The sequence below is a fragment of the Bubalus bubalis genome, chromosome 3 (assembly GCF_019923935.1).
Source record: "Bubalus bubalis isolate 160015118507 breed Murrah chromosome 3, NDDB_SH_1, whole genome shotgun sequence".
Lineage (NCBI taxonomy): Eukaryota > Metazoa > Chordata > Mammalia > Artiodactyla > Bovidae > Bubalus > Bubalus bubalis.
Genome location: NC_059159.1, coordinates 121,190,505 through 121,209,852, shown reverse-complemented (window position 1 = coordinate 121,209,852; position 19,348 = coordinate 121,190,505). Strand labels below are relative to the sequence as shown.

Here is a 19,348-nt window from a genome sequence, read left to right as displayed (position 1 = left end):
TGTTTTGTTTGATCAATGTATATACCACACTAAAGAGGGGAAAAACCCCACTCCCACATGAATCATGATTAATATTAGATATCTTACTACCCTGATAAATAAGAGTTTCAAGCCAGATTTAGTTTAATTTAGAAAAATTAAGTAATGTAATGTTTCTTGTGCCTCAGTTGTGGGATAAATTTATACTCTAACATAACTATCTCATTTAATCTTTACAACCCTTTAAAGTAGGTATCGGAGAAGGCAGTGGCACCCCACTCCAGTACTCTTGCCTGGAAAATCCCATGGATGGAGGAGCCTGGTAGGCTGTAGTCCGTGGGGTCGCTAAGAGTTGGACACGACTGAGCGACTTCACTTTCACTTTTCACTTTCATGCACTGGAGAAGGAAATGGCAACCCACTCCAGTGTTCTTGCCTGGAGAATCCCAGGGACTGGGGAACCTGGTGGGCTGCCATCTATGGGGTCACACAGAGTCGGACACGACTGAAGTGACTTAGCAGCAGCAGCAAAGTAGGTATTTTTATATTCTTTCAACATAGGAGAATCTGTGACACAAAGAAATTAACATATATATATTATTATTATATCTATATTTCTGTGTATCCATAGTATATAGATATTCCATAAGGCAGAGTTAGAGATTGAGAACCCCCTTGTATTGTGAGTAATCATTTGGGTATATGTGACAGAAATTAAAATCCAACCAGTGTAAATAAATGGGAATGTATGATTCATATCTGAACAATCCAAGGGTAGGGGTGGCTTCAGGTAATAGGACTGATGCAGGGATTCAATTTGATGTCATCAGGATTCAATTTTCATTTCTTTCCTGTCTTTTTCTTTTTTTGGCTGCATTGCATGGCTTGCAGGATCTTAGTTTCCTGATTAGGGATCGGACCCATGCCCCCTGTAGTGGAAGCTCAGAGTCCTAACCACTGGACCACCAGCGAATTCCCCCGTTTCCATTTCTTGACTCTGTCTTATATGCTGACTATTTTCAGGTGTTGTGTGGGTAGCAAGTCCAAGTGAAGCTGAAAATGTGGTGTTGCTGTGACAATATTGTCCTTATGGATTCCAATTGGTCATGTATCCATCATTGAACTACTCACTGAACTGCACACAGGGAAATAGAATGCTTCATCTGACAGGTCTGAATCATACATTCACTCTTGGAGTAAGGGTGTGGAGGGAAGAACACTCCACCTGCACATGGACTGAGACCAAAGAAGCAGGGGTATGGTCATTCCTCCAGGAGACACAGACATACTGTTTTTGGAAAGGTGCATGCCTGCTCTCAGCAAAATAAGATGGCATAAAAGAGATGTCCACTACAGCTCTCTCTAACTACCCCATTCTGTTTTCTGGCCCAGAGCCATGCCAGATCTTTTGAGATCTGGGGCTTAAATTGAAACATGAATGTAATGCAGATCCTCTGAGGTTGGAGAAGGGGTTGGATGGGGCATAGAGCAGAGATCTTGAAGGAGGGAAATCAATGGGAGACCCAAACATCAGTGTGGATAGCCCTATTCAATGACTTAGACTCAGTTCCTAGATATTTTCATCTCAGAGTCCTTTACCTCTGCTCCTATCCAACTATGGCCATATCTGAAGCATCATCACCAGGAAACACTCTACTTTCTGAAATAATATAGTCTTATATCACCCTCTAACTTCAACCTCCAGATTTATCCTAAAATACCAACTCTTCAACCTTCTCAGGATATCTAGTCCATTGATCTTTCCACTTTCTCCTCGTCCATAAACAACCTCTTGCCTTATTTCCTCCCTCTCCAAGACAGACTTCATGGTTCATCACCTAATCAACATTCATCAATTCAATCTGGGAAAATCCCAACTTGATGCCAGAGCTGCTCTCTGGGAAAGCAGAGCTCAGCATTATTGGATAAAATCACACATATAGATAAGTTGGTGGCACCATAAATTCATGGTCTATGACTAATGGTCAAATTCGTCATTATTTGAAATGCTTTTATTCATGCATTCCATTTATTAAGGGCCTGCTATGTGCTAGGCACTGTTCTAAGTATTGGGATACATGGGTGATCAAAACAGGCAAAGCTTCCCTGGCAGTCCAGTGATTAGGACTCTGAGGGGGTTTGATCCCTGATTGGGGAACTAAATCCCCACAAACCCCATCATGTGGCACACACACACAACAGGAGGCAAAGCTTCTTGACCATGGTGCTATGTAATTTATTTCTTAGTAAATTCTCCCACTCTACTCAAAACCAGTTCAAACCTTCTTTACTTTCCTCCACTTCTTTCTCTCCCGGCCCGCAACATATATGGCAGAGCTCTACTTTTCAGAGAAACCAGGAGCTATCCTATGAGAACTTTGCATCATCCCAAATCATTGCCTCCAATCTCCTTTCTTCCTGCTATAGTGAAAGGTGTTCCTCTGGGAGACCTTCCTTGACGCCCCCAAGCTAGGATGGGTGCCCTCATCCTCTCCTCCTCCACAGGCACTTTCCACACTAGACTGTAACTTGTATCTTAATTATCTGAGGGCAGGGACCTTGTCTACCCAGTTCACTGTTTTAACCTCAGCATCAGACCCTTAGCTTGGGCTTTCCTTGTGGCTCAGCAGGTAAAAAAATCTGCCTGCAATGCAGGAGACCTCGGTTCGATTCCTGGGTTTGGAAGATCCCCTGGAGAAGGGAAAGGCTACCCACTCTAGTATTCTAGCCTGGAGAATTCCATGTACTACAGTCCATAGGGTTGCAAAGAGTCGGACACGACTGAGTGACTTTCACTTACAGGCGCTTAGTACATAGTTGGAGCTCAATACCCTAAGGGTGAATGAACGAAAGGGTGACATTTCCGGAGAGGGCCTGCTTATGGGCGGGGCCTGCTCATGGGCGGGGCCTGCTCGGGACGGGGCGGGGCCCGAGGCGGGGCTGGGCGGGGGCCACCTCAGGACTGTCCTCTCAGGCTTCTTGGAGGCCACTAGCAGACAACAGCTCAGGACGCTGAAGTAAGCATACTTGAGATCAGAGCGCACAGCCAAGATTCGGGCAAGGCTTTTCGGACGCCTCAGGGTCCATTCCGGGGCAGGACTCTATCCTCGAGGCCTCTGGGTGAGGCGGCTGAGCCCAGGTCCCGCCGCGGAGCGCGCCATCTTCCACATGCGGCCGTAGCTTTGGCGTCATAAAACTGCCCAACTCGTTTTTCTCCCTTTCCCTCCACCTTCCCTCTCCCTTTCCCCGACCCCTCTTTCCTCTTCCTCCTCCCTTTTCCCCTTCCCATCTCATCCAGAAGGATGTGTCGAGTGAAGGGCCAGTAACCCAGCTCCAGTTGCAGCACTGCGGGATCGACATGCTCTGTTCCCCTGCACCTGAGGGGCCCAGTGTTCCAAAAACGTCAGGACTGGTCTGAACTGTGAAACCTGGAGGAACCGCGCCTCCGGGAGGGATTGGCGTCCTCGGGAGGGTGAAGGTCGTGTCCAGGAGGATTGTTTCAGGTGGGAGGACTAAGTGGGGAGGCCCCGGGGGCGGCCGGCAGTGGGAGCAGAGGGCGGGGCGGGCCCAGAGGGCGGGGCGGGCCCAGCCGTGAACACAGATGTGGGCAGAGGTCAGGGGCCATCCTGAGGGGCTGGCCCGGCAGGCTTCTAGAGGGGAATCCGAAGCAACTACCTTCAAATCTCTTGCTGCATTTTTTTGGGGGGCTTCTATGTGTCAGGTCCTGCATTTGATAGGCACTCTAGCCATGTCCTACTAGAGATGGGAGGAAATGCTACTTTTTAAATTTTGTCTATCTCACGTCTTAGTTGTGACACTGAGTTGCTCCAGAGTGCAGGGCTTAGTTGCTCCCAGTCTTGTGGAATCTTAGTTCACTGACCAGGGCTCAAACACACATCCCCTGCATTGCAAGGCAAACTCTCAACCACTGGACCACCAGGGAAGTCCTCAGAAATGTTACTGAAAAAAAAAAAAAAAAAAAAAAGAATTTATTTACTTATGTCCACTAAAAAGACACACAATGTGTGAGAGCTGTGAATTAAGTATTATTTGGGGTAAAATGAGGACTGCATCACTTCATGGGAAATAGATGGGGAAACAGTGGAAACAGTGTCAGACTTTATCTTTGGGGGCTCCAAAATCACTGCAGATGGTGATTGCAGCCATGAAATTAAAAGACGCTTACTCCTTGGAAGGAAAGTTATGACCAACCTAGAGAGCATATTGAAAAGCAGAGACATTACTTTGCCAACAAAGGTACGTCTAGTCAAGGCTATGGTTTTTCCAGTAGTCATGTATGGATGTGAGAGTTGGACTGTGAAGAAAGCTGAGTGCCAAAGAATTGATGCTTTTGAACTGTGGTGTTGGAGAAGACTCTTGAGAGTCCCTTGGACTGCAAGGAGATCCAACCAGTCCATTCTAAAGGAGATGAGTCCTGGGATTTCTTTGGAAGGAATGATGCTAAAGCTGAAACTCCAGTACTTTGGCCACCTCATGTGAAGAGTTAACTCATTGGAAAAGACTCTGATGCTGGGAGGGATTGGGGGCAGGAGGAGAAGGGGATGACAGAGGATGAGATGGCTGGATGGCATCACTGACTTGATGGACATGAGTTTGAGTGAACTCTGGGAGTTGGTGATGGACAGGGAGGCCTGGCGTGCTGCAACTCACGGGGTCGCAAAGAGTCGGACATGACTGAGCGACTGAACTGACTGACTGACTGAGGACTGCAGTGTAGCATACAGCACCTCAGATATCTCTGAGAGACTGATTCAAAGAGGCAGTAGGGGAAGGTCAGTGTATAAAATTTTGGTGAAGGGAAAGTTAAGTTAACATAATCAAGTCCTTACTTTACAAACGGTTTCCTGCTAGTCACTGTGAAGGGATTTAGTACTTTTCTAGATATGAAGAGATGTAAGAATTTGGATCATGAGAAAAGTTCCTAACTCTAAAGACCTATTCCATCAGTTTCCCTGGAGCACAGAGTACCTCACTTTCCACCCTGAATTCCCTTTAGTGGGTATTGACGGTTGGTAGCTGCAGCAGCACAGGTAGATGGCAAATGCCCTTGTTGTTGTTTGCTGCTGCTAAGTCACTTTAGTCGTGTCCGACTCTGCAACCCCATAGACGGCAGCCCACCAGGCTCCCCCATCCCTGGGATTCTCCAGGCAAGAACACTGGAGTGGGTTGCCATTTCCTTCTCCAATGCATGAAAGTGAAAAGTGAAAGTGAAGTCGCTCAGTCGTGTCCGACTCTTCTCGACCCCATGGACTGTGCCTACCAGGCTCCTCCGTCCATGGTATTTTCCAGGCAAGAGTACTGGAGTGGGGTTTCATTGCCTTCTCCGTGTTGTTGCTTAGTTACTAGCAAATGCTCTTGGCAAGTGCCAATTTGTAGTAGTAGTAGTGTTAGTCACTCAGTTGTGTCTAACTCTTTACAACCCCATGGACTGTGGCCTGCCAGGCTCCTCTGTCCGTGGGATTCTCCAGGCAAGAATACTGGAGTGGATTGCCATTGCCTTATCCAGAGGATCTTTCTGACCCAGGAATCAAACCTGGGTCTCCTGCATTGCAGGCAGATTCTTTACCATCTGAGCTACCGGGAAGATCAGCCAATTTGTAGTTGACACTTATTTTTGGTTGTGTTGGGTCTTCGTGATACGTGAGCTTTCTCTAGTTGCAATAGCAAGGGCCACTGTCTAGTTGAGGTTCGTGAGCTTCTCATTGCCGTGGCTTCTCTTGTTGCACACCATGGGCTCTAGTAGTTACCACCTGTGGGCTCCGAGGAATGTGGTATCTTCCCCAACCAAGGTTTGAACCCATGTCCCCTGCATTGGCAGGTGGATCTTATCCACTGCACCATGAGGGAAGTCCTGCATATTTCTTACATACAACATTAGATCAAATTTTTTGTTTGAAAACTTACTGTAGAATAAGCATTTCTATATATTGTAAAACATTGGGTAAATATGATTTTTTGGAGAAAACTTTGGTGTTTATTTTGTGGTATTTGATTCAGCTAATGTTGACTTGATAAAGAGTTGATGTTAGAGAGGACTAAGTCTTTAAAAATGTGAATTTTATTTATTTTTGGAATACATATATTTACATGGCAAAAACAAAACCTGTGTGTCCCAGCACAGGTGGAAATGGGGAGGAGTTTTATGCAATGGTACAAAATGAAGCAGGGCAAAGGCTAACAGAGTTTGCCAAGAGAACGCACTGGTCATAGCAAACACCGTCTTCCAACAACACAGGAGATGACTCTATACATGGACATCACCAGATGGTCAGTACCAAAATCAGATTGATTATATTCTTTGTGGCTGAAGATGGAGAAGCTCTATACAGTCAACAAAAACAAGACCAGGAGCTGACAGTGGCTCAGATCTTGAACTCCTTATTGCCAAATTCAGACTTAAATTGAAGAAAGTAGGGAAAACCACTAGACCATTCAGGTATGACCTAAATCAAATCCCTTATACTTATACAGTGGAAATGACAAATAGATTCAGGGGATTAGATCTGATAGACACAGTGCCCAGAGAACTATGTACGGAGATTTGTGACATTGTGCAGGAGGTAATGATCAAGATCACTCCAAGAAAAAGAAATGCAAAAAGGCAAAATGGTTGTCTGAAGAGGCCTTACAAATAGTTGAGAAAAGAAAAAAGAGAAGCTAAAGGCAAAGGAGAAAAAGGAAAGATATACCCATTTGAATGCAGAATTCCAAAGAATAGCAAGGAGACATAAGAGAGCCTTCCTTAGTGATCAATGCAAAGAAACAGAGAAAAACAATAGAATGGGAGAGACTAGAGATCTCTTCAAGAAAATTAGAGATACCAAGGGAACATTTCATGCAAAGATGGGTACAATAAAGTATAGAAGTGCTATGAATCTAACAGAAGCAGAAGATATTAAGAAGAGGTGGCAAGACACAGAAGAACTATACAAAAAAGATCTTAATGACCCTGATAACCACAATGGTGTGATCACTCATCTAGAGCTAGACAGCCTGGAATGCGAAGTCAAGTGGGCCTTAGGAAGCATCAATACGAACAAAGCTAGTGGAGGTGATGGCATTCCAGTGGAGCTATTTCACATCCTCAAAGATAATGCTGTGAAAGTGCTGCACTCAATATGCCAGCAAATTTGAGTGCCATGTGCTCAGCAGTGGCCACAGGACTGGAAAAGAGCAGTTTTCATTTCAATCCCAAAGAAAGGCAATGCCAAAGAATGTTCAAACTACCATACAATGGCACTCATCTCACAAACTAGCAAAGTAATACTCAAAATTCTCCAAGCCAGGCTTCAGCAATACATGAACCGTGAACTTCCAGATGTTCAAGCTGGATTTAGAAAAGGCAGAGGAACCAGAGATCAAATTGCCAACATCTGTTGGATCATCGAAAAAACAAGAGACTTCCAGAAAAACATCTACTTCTGCTTTATTGACTACGCCAAAGTCTTTTGTGTGGATCACAACAAACTATGGAAAATTCTTAAAGACATGGGAATACCAGGCCATCTGACCTGCCTCCCGAGAAATCTGTATGCAGGTCAAGAAGCAACAGTTAGAACCAGACATGGAACAACGGACTAGTTCCAAATTGGGATAGGAGGACGTCAAGGCTGTATATTGTCACCCTGTTTATTTAACTTCTATGCAGACTATATTATGCGAAATGCCGGGCTAGATGAAGCACAAGCTGGAATCAAGATTGCCGGGAGAAATATCAATAACCTCAGATATGAAGATGACACCATCCTTATGACAGAACACAAAGAGGAACTGAAGAGCCTCTTGATGAAAGTGAAAGAGAAGAGTGAAAAAGCTGGCTTGAAACTCAACATTCAAAAATCTTAGATCATGGCAAATAGATGGGGAAACAGTGGAAACAGTGAGAGATTTTATTTTCCTGGGCTCCAAAATTGCTGCAGATGGTGACTGCAGCCATGAAATTAAAAGATGCTCCTTGGAAGAAAAGCTATGACCAACCTAGACAGCATGTTAAAAAGCAGAGATATTACTTTGCCAACAAAGGTCCATCTAGTCAAAACTATGGATATTTCAGTAGTCATGTATGGATGTGAGAGTCGGACCATAAAGAAAGCTGAGTGCTGAAGAACTGATGCACTGTGGTGTTGGAGAAGACTCTTTAAGAGTCCCTTGGACTGCAAGGAGATGAAACCAGTCCATCCTAAAGGAAATCAGTCCTGAATATTCATTGGAAGGACTGATGCTAAAGCTGAAATCTGCAGTACTTTGGCCACCTGATGCAAAGAACTGACTCATTGGGAAAGACCCTGATGCTGGGAAAGATTGAAGGCAGGAGAAGGGGACAACAAAAGTTGAGAAGGTTGGATGTCATCACTGAGTCAATGGACATGAGTTTGAGCAAGCTCCTGCAGTTGGTGATGGACAGGCAAGCCTGGCGTGCTGCTGTCCACAGGGTCACAAAGAGTCAGACAGGACTGAAGGACTGAACTAAACTGAACTTTATGCAATGGCTCAAGGGTGGGTTGTTGAAAAGGATCAGGGTGTGTGCAGGACTTGCATTCCTCTAATCTGGCTTTCCGTGTTCTCCTGAGGACCTTCTGTGATTCTGGAGGTTATCAAACTGACTTCTCTGGAATGAAAATGCTTCATCTGGTAGTTATCATCTTCCACAGGTGGAGCAGTGGTGAAGAATCCGCCTGCCAATGCAAGAGACACAGGAAATGCAGGTTCGATCCCTGGATCGGGAAGATCCCCTGGAGTAGGAAATGGCAACCCACTCCAGTATTCTTGCCTGGAACATCCCATGGACAGAAGAGCCTTGCAGGCTTCAGACCATGGGTCGAAAAGACTTGGACATGACAGCACACACACAAGTCATTAGTTTTGCAGAAGAGCTCAAAAACAGTTATATGTGTATCCCTTGAGGCAAAACCTGGATCCTGTCCCAAGACTGCACTATTGTTTCTTCACTGCTCCTCCCTGGTCTCTGCATCCCTTCCCTTCCCTTCCCTGATTAGCAACTGTTTGAACCTGCCCTTTGGAATTCAGGAGAGGTCAAGGAGGCTGAAGCCTATTTCCTACAAATAGGAAATGGGAAACACAGAAAAACTTCCTTGCCCAGGAGCTACATAGGGTCCTGCTTGGTTTCACATTCTTAGTGTCACCAGAGACAGATTGGTTTTTTTAATTGGCTCTGGTTTCCAACATGCAGATTTGTTCACATGTTCAATATATAGCCCTTTTGATTGCCTGGTTTTATGTGCAGTTTTCAGATTCAGCTCCCCATACTTTGTCAGTTCTAAACATTATTCCTCCTTTGGGCTGATAACCAACAAAGCTTTAGATTTCTGGGTTGGGCATATTTTTAGGGCAACCTTAGTATCTGTGTTCTGGTGGCTCAGACAGTAAAGAATCTGCCTGCAATGCAGGAGACCTGGGTTTGATTCCTGGAGTTAAAATTAGTTTTGTTTTTTCTTTTTTAATCAAAGTAATGTATGCATATTGTTTTAAAAGTCAGATAGTAATTTCTTTTAACAAAAAGCAGGCTTGGGAATTCCCTGGTGGTCCAGTGGTTATGATTTGATGCTTTCTTTGTTGGGCCCTGATTCAATCCCTGGTTTGGTATCTAAAATCCCACAAGCCAAGCAGAGTGGCCAAGGGTGGGGTGGGGGGAAGAGTCTTTTTCCCCCACCTTCTTCTACCTCAAGCTTTGCTTATCAGAGGTAACAACTATATGTTCTTTTGGCTATTTTTTCCATTGTTCACATCTTATTTTTCTGTTTTACAGGACATGATCCATTTTCTCATACATATTTTAAAGTATTTATATATAAATCTCAAGTTTTTAACAACAAACACAATTGTTTGTGTATTCTTTGGCATGTTAATAGTTATTATGCCATTATTGTCCCCATAATATTGTGTGTAATAATGTGCACTGAAATTGCCTTTGATAAATGATTTCCTTTATCTTGTGTAGAGGAAATTCACTTTTAAATGAATCCTCACAGTTGACTACACAGTGAGACCCAAGGTTCAATGAGGGTCATCACCAGTTCTGCAAAGGTCTGTTGTGAAAGAGTGTTTCTGAGTAATAAGCATTAAAAGAATGCTGTACAGCAGAGAAAAATGAAAAAGCTGGTGGTCACATACAAAATTTTCAATTGACAATATTAAGAGACATTTGAGCAAATATTAAGAGGCATTAAGAGCAAATTTGAGTGACTTCCCAGGTGTTCCAGTGGTTAAGACTTTACCTTCCAATGCAAGGGGTGCAAGTTCAGTCCCTGGTAGGAGATCTAAGATCCCACGTTGGGCCTCAGAGCCAAAAAAACAAAACATAAAACAGAAGCAATATTGTAACAAATTCAATAGACTTTAAAAAATGGTCCACATCAAAAAATCTTCAAAAAAAAGAGCAAATTTAATCAGAAATTTCCTTTCAACAGTCGTTTCAACATGTAAGCAATATGAAAAAATTATTACTGAGACATCTTTCATCCTTATTTGGTACTGTATTTAAAATCCAGTGTATATTTTACACTTATAGCACATCTTAGTTCAGACTAGCCACATTTCAAAGTGCTTCAGCTATTGTGGCTAGCAGCTACTGTATGTGATAACACAGGATTAAATTATGAAGATAGTTCAGGTTACTTATAGGAGAATAGTCTTTCAACACACATTCATCACACACCTCAGATATCTCTGGTTCACATGTTTCCTTTGTGATTGAGCTGATCTGGAGAGCAGTGCTGAGATGCTAGAGTCTAAGCTCTATCATGGGGTAAAATCCTATCAAATGGAAACTTTGATGCCCTTGTTGATCTGAGATTATTTACCCTTTTCATTAAGGATTGTAGTGATGTGTTCAGTCGTGGCAAAGTCTTTGTGACCCCATGGACTGTAGCCCACCAGGCTGCTCTGTCCATGGAATTTTCTAGGCAATAATACTGGAGTGAGTTGTCATTTCTTTCTCCATCATTAAGGACTACTAACTAAAAAAATCAACTGAGGATCACATACAAAAAACATTTGTTTGAGATTTTCAAAGGAAAAAAAATAGAAAATACTTTAATCATTTTAAAAATGATTTCTGGATAAGAACTCAGAATTTTGTTAATTAAATGTAGAAAATCATATTGTTCATGTATAATAAATGTCTGCAACTTGCCTAGGGAGAGGAGAATAAGAATTGAGTCCAAGCCCCTCATTCCTTTTTGTTTTTCAGCATCAGTGCAGAAGGAAGAGGAGCAAAGAGGGAGCATTTGGTAGGTAAGGTTCTGACTGTTCAGTCCATAGCACTCAAGGGTTAACCTTAATCTCTCCTTTTCATGACCCAGGGCCACATCCACAGTCTCTAAGGATGTCAGTTGCTAGAGCTCAACCCTCTTAGAAAGCAAAGCTCTCCTCAGGGAGAGTCATGGGAAGGAGTTAGAACCAAGCACACTTGGTCGGTTCCCTGCTAGGTCCGTCCTGGAAGTGGAAGAATGGTGGAGCTGGCCAGTGGGTCTTGCCCACCAGGTGGCAGTGTGAGACACAGTGGAATGGATATCTATAGGCAGGCCTTTTGAGTCCTGATTTGGGACAAATTGTTTTAACTTTCCTAAGCCTCAGAGTCAGATTTTATTTTTTGGGGCTCCAAAATCACTGCAGATGGTGATTGCAGCCATGAAATTAAAAGATGCTTACTCCTTGGAAGAAAAGTTATGACCAACCTAGATAGCATATTAAAAAGCAGAGATATTACTTTGCCAACAAAAGTCTATCTAGTCAAGGCTATGGTTTTTCCTGTGGTCATGTATGAACGTGAGAGTTGGACTGTGAAGAAAGCTGAGCGCTGAAGAATTGATGCTTTTGAAATGTGGTGTTGAAGAAGACTCTTGAGAGTCCCATGGACTGCAAGGAGATCCAACCAGTCCATCCTAAAGGAGATCAGTCCTGGGTGTTCATTGGAAAGACTGATGCTGAAGCCGAAACTCCCATACTTTGGCCACCTCATGCGAAGAGTTGACTTATTGGAAAAGACCCTGATGCTGGGAGGGATTGGGGGCAGGAGGAAAAGGGGATGACAGAGGATGAGATGGCTGGATGGCATCATCAACTCGATGGACATGAGTTTGACTGAACTCCAGGAGTTGGTGATGGACAGGGAGGCCTGGCATGCTGTGATTCATGGGGTCGCAAAGAGTCAGACATGACTGAGTGACTGAACCGAACTGAACTGAACTGAAGGCTCAGATTCCTCCTTGAGTTACACTTGATCTTCATCCCTCACAGCGTGGTTATGAGGATCAGATGGGATAAAGTACAAAACACTATTCCATACTTGAGCCTGTCTACTGTTGTTGCTCTTTGGCCTAGTGTACTAATGCTTGGGGCTCTTGGAGTCTAGTCTCCCAAGAGCCTCCCCCAGAGAACAGTTTTGCTGAGCCTCCTATAAGATCCTTTGCTTCTACCTTCACTACATTTGACCAAGTCTCCCGGTTACTAGGAGAATTTGCCAGAAAGTGTGCATGTGACATGAGACCTGCTTGCTCTTTGGGAAAACAGGTATTGATGAATCTCTTCTCCTGTTCCCTTCTTCCTAGCATGGCCTCTTGTGGTTGCAGGGCCCCATGCAGCCGAGGTTGACATGAGAAGGTAATCCTATAGGGAAGGAAATGTGAGAGAAACCCCTCCTTGAGGAATAAAAGAAGCATCTTGAAGTCAGTGACATGGGGAATGTGACTCCTGCCAGGCTTGCTGTGTCCTTCTATCTCCATTCAGTTTGTGCATCCTGTCTTCTGCAGCCATCTGGGAAAACTTGATGAGAGCAGTTTGTAGCAAGATCCCTGCTGAGAGGATCACGATAGAGTGACCGTGAAAGCTGATCTTCTGATACTTAAGTAGGTTGGGAATCTGCTGTGTCTTCTGTGTCCCTTTGGCTATGACCCCTGGTTCTTTGCCTGAGCCAACTTCTCTCCCCTTCTCCAGCATCCCCACTCTCATCAGACCCTTTTGAAAGCCAATTAAGAGCCCCTCTGAGTGAGCCCTCTCACACTGTCTTATTTATCCCTCTGTCAGCCTGAGGACCTACAGAAACCCATCTTCCCACACTGTACCCATCTTAGTTCATTGTCTCCCTTCCTTTAATTGTAGCCCAACATCGCAGTTGGGCTACAACTGCGATGTTGGGCTACATCACCTCAGGCCTACATCACCCTTAAAATTCACATCAGTTGGCCTTCTTTCTGTCATTAGAAGTCACTCTGACATTTGCCTCCATATTTTGGCCTATCTATTTTTCTCATCCTCTGAAACTTTATTTCTTCCTCCTGGAGCTTTCCAGGCCACCGGGTACCCTCCTTGCCTTTTTATTCACTTAACGTTCTTTCACTCCACCCCTAACGTTTATCTTTGTTCCAGGATCTCTGCTACTAGACCCTATTGCCTCTCAAACTCTCAAGACTGAGACTCTTTTTTCAATACTCTCACCACCTTTTGGCCACCAGACCTTTTTGCCACTGATTCCTACTTTCTTATTGGATTATCTTCCACCTCTAACATTTGCCTTTTCCCCTCTTCCTTCAGAGCACACTCAGGTCCTATTCTCTAGCTAGACTTTGTGTCTGGACTATTTTACCTCACCTGACTCCTGACTCAGGATATCAACCTCTTATGCATGAATCTCTCTTATTCATTTTTTAAAATATTATTTCTAAAAATCGAGATATAGTTCCCATAACATAGAATTCACCCTAAGAAGTGTACAATTCATAGTTTCTTTTTATATTCTCGAGGTTGTGCAATCACCACCACTAATTCCAAAACAAATTCTTCATTTCAACAAGAGTTATACCATTGACATACTGCTCATTCCTCCCTTCTCCCAGCCCCTGGCAATCACTAATACACTGTCAATCTCTCTGGATGTGCCTGTTCTACATATTTCATATAAGTGGAATATATAACTGAAATTTTGTGTCTAGCTTCTTTCACATAACATAAGATTTTGAAAATTTATCCTTGTTGTAGCATGTACTACTACTTCATTTCTTTTTTATGGCCGAATAATATTCCACCAAAACATTTGCATTTCCCAGCAACGTACAAGAGTTTCCTCTTGACCAATGATGTTGACACTTTTGGCAAAACTTCTATTCAAGTCTTTTGCCTATTTTAAAATTGGGTAGATTGTCTTTTTGTTGTTGAATTTAAGAGTATGTTATGTATTCTGGATACTAAACCCTTATAAATATATGATTTACAAATACTTTATCCCATTCTATGAGTTATCTGTTCCGTCTCTTGATAGTGTCCTTGGAAGCACAAAAGTTTTTAATTTTGTTGAAGACTGATTTTTCTATTTTTCCTTTGGTTGCTCAAAAATTTGGTGTCATATCTAAGAATCCATTACCAAATCCAAAATTATGAAGATTTACTCCTGTGAGTTTTTGTAAGAGTTTTATGGTTTTAATTCTTGCATTTAGGTCTTTAATCCATTGTTGTTTGATGTTTAATGTTGTTGTTTCTTTTAAGTCAATTAGTTAATTTTTATTGAGATACAGTTGACACATAATATTGTACTAGTTTATTTATTTTGCTGTACCGTGTAGTGTTCACCAACCAGGGATCAAACCTGTGCCTGCTACATTGGGAGTGTGGAGTCTTAGCCATTGGACCACCAGAGAAGTCCAACATTGTATTAGTTTTAGATGTAGACTTCATTGTTTTTAAATATAATAAAATACACATAACATGGTATTTCTCATTTTAAACATTTGTAAGTGTACAATTCAGATTTAGGAATTAGATACATTCACAGTGCTGTATAATGATCACTACCATCTACTCCTAAAACTTTTTCATCTTCCTCAACATAAACTATGTACCCATCAAATAATGACTCTCTCTTCGCCCTCTCAGAACCCTAGCTTCTGGTAGCCTTTATTCTACTTTCTATCCCTGTGAATTTGCCTACTCTAGGTACCTCTTATAAGTAGATTCATATAATATTTGCCCTTCTGTGTCTAATTTCACATGTTTTAATGATTCACCTATGTTCTAGCATATATGAAAATTTTCATTTCTCTTTGGGTTGACTTATATTCCATTGTGTGTATATATACTATATTTTGTTTATTCATTCATCTGTTGATGAACACTTGGGTTGTTTGCAACTTTTGGCTATTGTGAATAATGCTGCTATGAACTTTGGTGTACAAATATATGTTCAAGTTCCTGCTTTTAATTCTTTTGGATATATACCTAGGAATAAAATTGCTGTGTCATATGGTAGTTCCAACTTTAACTTTTTTTTAATATTTATTTTAATTTATTTATTTGACTGCACTGAGTCTTAGTTACAGCATGTGGGATCTAGTTCCCTGACCAGGGATCGAACCCAGACCCCCTGCACTGGGAGCATGGAGTCTTAGTCACTGAACCACCAGGGAAGTCCCCACCTTTAACTTTTAAAAAAAAACTACCAAACTGTTTTCCTCAGTGGCTGCACTATTACGTTCCCATCAGTAATGCACAAATGTTCCAATTTTTCCATATCCTTGTAAACATGTCTTCTTTTCTTTTTTTTTAAGTTTTATTATAGTCATCCTATTATTTGGTAGAAGTGGTATCTCATTGTGGTTTTAAAATTTTATTTATTTATTTAAAAATTTATTTTACTATTTATTTTTGGCTGCTCAGGATTTCTCTAGCTGCAGAGAGCAAGGGCTACTCTCTAACTGCAGTGTGGTGACTTCTGTTGTTGCAGCTTGTGTGTCAGTAGTTGCAGGTCCTGAGCTCTAGAGCGCAGACTTGATAGTCATGGCACTTGGGCTTAGTTGCAACGTGTGGGATATTCCCAGATCAGGTGTCAAACCTGTGTCTCCTGCGTTGGCAGGGAAATTCTTTACCACTGAGCCACCAGGGAACCCCTATACTATTTTTTTTCCCCTATACTATTTTAATTAATGTAGTTTTGTGGTAAGTCTTGAAGTCAGAAAGTGTGAGTCCTCCAACTTTATTCTTCTTTTTCAAGATTGTTTTGGTTATTTGAGTCTCAGATGGTGAAGAATCTGCCTGCAATGCAGGAGACCTGGGTTTGATCCCTGGGTCGAGAAAATCCCCTGGAGAAGGGAATGGCTACCCATCCCAGGATCCTTGTCTGGATAATTCCATGAACAGAGGAGCCTGGCAGGCTATAGTCAATGGGAATGTAAAGAGTTGGTCATGACTGAGCAACTAACACTTTCGCTTTTTCACCAGAGAAGCCCTATACTCTTTTAATTACAATAGTTTTGTGATAAGTTTTGAAATCAAGAAGTGTGAGTCCTCCAACTTCGTTCTTCTTTTTCAAGACTGTTTTGGCTATTTGAGACTCTTCAAAAATCCATATGATTTTAAGGATGGTCTTTCCATTTCTATGAGAAAGGCAGTTGGAATTTTAATAGAGATTATGCTGAGTCTGTAGATCACTTTGGGCAATACTGACATCTTAACAATGTTGTCTTCTTTTTTTTTTATTTTATTTTTTAACTTTACAATATTGTACTGGTTTTGCCATTTATCGAAATGAATCTGCCACAGGTATACATGTGTTCCCCATCCTGAACCCTCCTCCCTCCTCCCTCCCCATAACATCCCTCCATGGACATAGGATTGTTTATATAGTTCTTTAATTTCTTTCAGCCATTGTTTTGTAGCTTTCAGCATATACATTATTAACCTCCTTGGTTAGATTTATTCCTAAGTATTTGATACTGTATATGCTATTAAAAATGGAATTGCTTGCTAATTTCCTTTTTGGAAAAATGTTTATTTGCGATGTATAGAGAAACACAATGGATTTTTTTGTGTTAATCTTGTACCCTACAACTTTGTTGAATTCATTTACAGCTCTACTAGCTTTCTTGTGGATTCTTTGGGGTCTTCTATACATAAGATCATGTCATCTATGAAGGGGAAATAGTTTCACCTTTCCTTTTCAATTTGAATGACTTCTATTTCTTTTTCTTATCAGGGAGAACTTCCAGTATAATGTTGAATGACAGTTGTGAAAGTGAACATCTTTGTTCTGTTCCTGATCATAGGGGAAATGCTTTCAGCCTTTCACCACGGAGTATGATGCTAGCTGTGGGCTTTAAAATATTATTTTGTATTTATTTTACTTTGGCAGCACTGTGCAGCATGTGGGATCTTACTTCCCTGACCAAGGATCAAATTTGCACCCCCTGCATTGGAAATGTGGAGTTCTCACCACTGGACCATCAGGGAAGTCCCTAGCTATGGGTTTTTTAAAACATAAATATTCATTGTCATGTTGGGGAATTTTCCTGCTATTCCTTATTTCTGAGTTTCTGGCATAAAAATTTATCTGAGATGATCATGTGGTTTTTTTTTTTCCTGCTTGTTTTATCAATATGATGTTTTACATTGATTGATTTTATGTTGGCTCTCTGTCTCTGTCTCTCTATGTATATATATATTACATATGTGTGTGTGCTAAGTTGCTTCAGTCATGTACGACTTTTTGTGACCCCATGGATAGGAGCCTGCCAAGCTCCTCTGGCCATGGATTCTCTAGGCAAGAATGAGTTGTTGAATAAATGGAGTAGGTTGCCATGCCCTCCTCTAGGAGATCTTCCTTTGGGCTTCCCAGATGGTACTAGTGGTAAAGAACCTGCCTGCCAATGTGGGAGACATAAGGGACATGGGTTCAATCTTTGGGTTGGGAAGATCCCCTAGAGGAAGGCATGGCAACCCACTCCAGTACTCTTGTCCGGAGAATCCCATGGATGGAGGAGCCTGATAGGCTCCAGTCCATAGGATCACAAAGAGTTGCACATGACTGAAGTGACTTAGCATGCATCATATATACATATATATATGCATCATATATATATATATATATAAAATCTAGGATCAGGATCATATTAGCAGGAGTCTAGGGTTTCCTACCAGTCCATCCTAAAGGATCTGTCCTAGGTGTTCATTGGAAGGACTGATGCTGAAGCTGAAACTCCAATACTTTGACCACTTCATGCGAAGAGTTGACTCATTGGAAAAGACCCTGATGCTGGGAGGGATTGGGGGCAGGAGGAGAAGGGGATGACAGAGGATGGGATGGCTGGATGGCATCACCAACTTGATGGACATGAGTTTGGGTAAACTCCGGGAGTTGGTGATGGACAGGGAGGCCTGGTGTGCTGCAATTCATGGGGTCACAAGGAGTCGGACATGACTGAGTGACTGAACTGAACTGAGGATCTCCTAATAATAGGGTGTGTGTGTATATATATATATACACACACACACATACCCTAAAAGACTCTACTAGTATTTGTTGTAGAGCAGATTTGCTAGCAATGGATTTTTGGGTTTTGTTTATCTGGTCTTAATTTTTCTCCCATTTTTGTGTATATTTTTGGTGATTTGATTATAGAATTTTTCTTTCAGAACTTTGAGTATGTCATCCAATGCCTTCTGGCTTTCATAGCTCTGATGAGAAATCAGCTGTTAATCTTATCCCTTATACATGATGAGTCACTTTTCTCTTGCCTTTTTCAAGATTGTCTGTCATATATTCTGACAGTTTAGTGTGTCTAAATGTGGACCTCTTTGTGTTTATCATACCTAGAACTTGCTAAGCTTCTTGAATGTGTAGACTAGCATTTCATTTAACTTGGAAAGTTTGGGCCATTATTTTTTTGGATATCATTTCTCCCCCTTTCTCTCTCTCCTCTCTTTCTGGGACTTCCACTCTTTGTATGTTGTATAGTTGATGTTGTCCCACAGGTCTTCTAGGCTCCGTTGATTTTTCTTTATTTCTTTTTCTTTCTGTTCCTCACATTGGATAATCTTAATTGACTTATCTTCAGAATTGCTGATTTTTCTTTCACCAATTCAGATCTCCCAGTCTTTGCTTATCTTTCTGGGACTATTTTTATTTATTTATTTTTGTTGCATTGGGTCTATGTTGCTGCTTATGGGTTTTCTCTATTTGCAGCGAGCTGGGGCTACTCTTCATTACAGCACATGGGCTTCTCATTGCAGTGGTATCTCTTGTTGTGGGGCACAGGTTCTAGGCACATGGGCTTAAGTGATTGCAGCATGCTGGCTCAGTAGTTGTGGCATGAGGGCTCTAGGGTGTGTCGGCTTCAGTAATTACAGAATGGGGTTTTCAGTAGTTGTGGCATGTGGTCTCAGTAGTTGCGGCTCCTGGGCTCTAGAGCACAGGTACAATAATTGCAGCACATAGGGTTAGTTGCTCTGTGGCATGTGGAATCTTCCTGGACCATGGATCAAACCCATGTCCCTGGCATTGGCAGACAGGTTCTGTCCACTGTACCACCAGGCAAGTCCCCTTCTGGAACTATTTTAGAGTCAC

The 19,348-nt window shown here is 42.2% G+C and overlaps 1 long non-coding RNA gene across 2 annotated transcripts; it reads left to right on the top strand.

The window, feature by feature from the left end:
- The first annotated feature begins 437 nt into the window (after positions 1-437).
- LOC102411637 lies at positions 438-14,238 on the top strand. 2 transcript variants are annotated; one of them, XR_003108211.3, is made up of 3 exons: positions 438-3,482; positions 11,210-11,249; positions 12,570-14,238. It is a non-coding gene; the product is annotated as an uncharacterized LOC102411637 (long non-coding RNA). The 2 variants fall into 2 exon arrangements; XR_003108212.3 differs by having other exon boundaries at positions 11,210-11,253.
- Positions 14,239-19,348: the final 5,110 nt, after the last annotated feature.